The sequence below is a fragment of the Colletes latitarsis genome, unplaced genomic scaffold, assembly GCF_051014445.1.
Source record: "Colletes latitarsis isolate SP2378_abdomen unplaced genomic scaffold, iyColLati1 scaffold0052, whole genome shotgun sequence".
Lineage (NCBI taxonomy): Eukaryota > Metazoa > Arthropoda > Insecta > Hymenoptera > Colletidae > Colletes > Colletes latitarsis.
In genome coordinates this window covers 76851-80000 of record NW_027488402.1, presented here as the reverse complement: position 1 = coordinate 80000, position 3150 = coordinate 76851, and the positions used below count along the sequence as shown (strand labels likewise).

Genomic DNA, 3150 nt, shown 5'->3' with positions numbered 1-3150 from the left:
CTGGGCGTGAGCCTGCCTGGAGCCGCCGTCGGTGCAGATCTTGGTGGTAGTAGCAAATACTCCAGCGAGGCCCTGGAGGACTGACGTGGAGAAGGGTTTCGTGTGAACAGCCGTTGCACACGAGTCAGTCGATCCTAAGCCCTAAGAGAAATCCTATGAAGATGAGGTGTCCTAAAAAAACGCAGCAAACGAAACGAAACGAAGTTATTACAAAGCTTAATCATCCACTTTGACTCGAACACGAGAAAAAACATACATATATATATATATTTATTATATTTATTATATTATATTATTAAGATCCATCATGGCAACAACAGTATAGTAGAGTTGTGTAAAAAAATATGTGTAAAAGCAATTTTTTTAAACGTTTTTTTTTTAACCAAAAAGAAAAACGAGTCACACAAGTGCGAAACGATTATAAAATAAAATAACTTGAGCGATGTGAGAGAGAGACACACACCCATCGGGCGAAAGGGAATCCGGTTTCTATTCCGGAACCCGGCAGCGGAACCGTATACCATTCGGGCCCTCGTAAGAGTAGTTCGTCGGGGTAACCCAAAATGACCTGGAGACGCCGTCGGGAGATCCGGGAAGAGTTTTCTTTTCTGTATAAGCGTTCGAGTTCCCTGGAAACCTCTAGCAGGGAGATAGGGTTTGGAACGCGAAGAGCACCGCAGTTGCGGCGGTGTCCGGATCTTCCCCTCGGACCTTGAAAATCCAGGAGAGGGCCACGTGGAGGTGTCGCGCCGGTTCGTACCCATATCCGCAGCAGGTCTCCAAGGTAAAGAGCCTCTAGTCGATAGATTAATGTAGGTAAGGGAAGTCGGCAAATTGGATCCGTAACTTCGGAATAAGGATTGGCTCTGAGGAGCGGGGCGTGTCGGGCTTGGTCGGGAAGCGAGTCTGGCTGACGTGCCGGGCCTGGGCGAGGTGAACGGCGTTGAACGGATTCGTTCGTTCTCGTCGGGATCCGAGCTCGGTCCCGTGCCTTGGCCTCCCGCGGATCTTCCTTGCTGCGAGGCTTTCGTTGGCGGCTTGCCGTCGTCGATCGTCCTCTTCGGCCGCCATTCAACACTCAGCTCAGAACTGGCACGGACTAGGGGAATCCGACTGTCTAATTAAAACAAAGCATTGCGATGGCCCCCAAGGGTGTTGACGCAATGTGATTTCTGCCCAGTGCTCTGAATGTCAACGTGAAGAAATTCAAAAAAGCGCGGGTAAACGGCGGGAGTAACTATGACTCTCTTAAGGTAGCCAAATGCCTCGTCATCTAATTAGTGACGCGCATGAATGGATTAACGAGATTCCCACTGTCCCTATCTACTGAGTCGCATTCTGACCGCCGAAGGGAACGGACGTGTTCAACCGCTGCTCCGCTACCTGATCCGCTCGACCGAGGAGTTACCGCCGCGTGGGTTTTTCCCGCTACCTGGCCGGAATTTCAACGTTTCGAGGAGTATTACGTGTATTTTCGCGAGTTATTCGCGTTATACACGTTAGTTTTTGGCGTATTTGTGCGATATATATACTTACTGTGTGTTTCTCCGGAGTGGAATTTCAAAAACTCGATCGAGATTTGTAATTTCGGAATCTTCGGGGCGACCGAGCGTGTTTGTCGCCGAATATCTCAGCCGTCAGGCTAGATATCGAGGTGAAACCGCGGCAGTGGGTAGAGAGAACTATAACGAGGAGAACGCCGGTTCGTGATCGAAAATCGGATCAAAATTCGATTTTTGGGAGCGTTATAGGCGAGGAGTGACGCGACGGTGAGTCATCGCCGCGTGGGTTTTTCCCGGGGCGCGGCCGGAATTTCCAGCGCATACCTGGAATCTACGGGCGTGTCCGCGTTAGATCCGCGTTTAGAGGATAGCGCTAGGGATTATTCGTGTAGTGTTGCGGTTTCCTGTGGTTTCCTTGAAGTGAAAGTGCAAATACTCTGCGAGATTTGTAGTTTTCAAATCTTCGGGGCGACCGTGCGCGTTCGTCGCCGTATATCTACGCCATCCGGCTGGATATCGGCGTGTTCTCGCGGCAGTGAGCTGTAGGCATCATCGCGAGTAGAACGGTAGTTTTAGATCAAAATCGGAGTAGGATTCGAATTTTAAGGACGTTTTTAAGTGCGCGAACGGCAATTCCAAGCGGGCCACGTCAGCGCCGCCATTTTGAGCCGACCGCGTGGCACGTAGCCGACGCCCAGTGACGTCAGCGACGCCATCTTGGGTCGAGCGCGTGACGCGCGTTCAGTGCCTGGTGAAGCGGACGCGGCCATCTTGGGTCGACCGCGCCGCCGACCGAACGACCGCACCCGAGTCCAGCCGACGGGGCCCGATCGCCGAGGAGGAGTGGGGGCGAGCCCGAGCGCTGCAACCGGCCGACCGGACACGAGCGGATCCGACGGGATCCGAGCAAGGAGGAGGAGTGGGGGACGGTCCCCGCTCCAGTATGGCGCCGACCGCGCAGGTGAAGGTGATCTTGTCGCGCTCGGGCGACAAGACGAAGACAGCAGTAGCTGCCACGACGACGACAACGCCAGCGAGGACCATGGGAGCAGGACAGCCTCCCGCAACGAAAAGGAAGGCCAGCACAACGCCGGTCAAGGACGCCGGCACCGAGGGAGCCAACAAGAAGAGGGCAGTGGAACCTACGCCAGGAGAGCAGAAAAAGAAGACGGCTGCTTCCATTAAAGAAGCAGCAAGCAAGGTGGAAGACCGAATGCTGGCGTACTGCATGGACCCGGCAAAAAAGGTAAACAAGGAACAGGCGACGGTGATACTGCGCCTGTTCAAGGAGATGAGAGGCCACGTGCAGGACCTCTTGCAACAAAATAGTTTCCTGGAGGGGAAACTAGAACAAGCCGCCCTCGACTCGAAGAAATCCGAGGCAACTCTGAACGGGGCCGTTCAGAAATCGATCCAGGCAAGCAGGTGCCTGGAAAGGGCTGTGAAAAAGGCGGAAGCACCTCAATCAGTACTCTCCTATGCGGAGAAACTGAAAACGGGGACAGTGAAGTCGCCACTGGGAGTACCTCCGGTAATCGGGCCACCGAAGAACGTGGTCATGATCTTCCCGAACAAGGAAGACGGAGAGATAAGGACGAGCGAGGAAGCGAGGGAGGCGGTATTCACGCTGGTGAACCCTAGGAAGAGG

General features: G+C 53.7%; 1 pseudogene; it reads left to right on the top strand.

Moving 5' to 3' along the window:
* Positions 1-1372, top strand: part of LOC143351000 (large subunit ribosomal RNA) — a 3141-nt pseudogene extending 1769 nt beyond the window's left edge.
* Positions 1373-3150: the final 1778 nt, after the last annotated feature.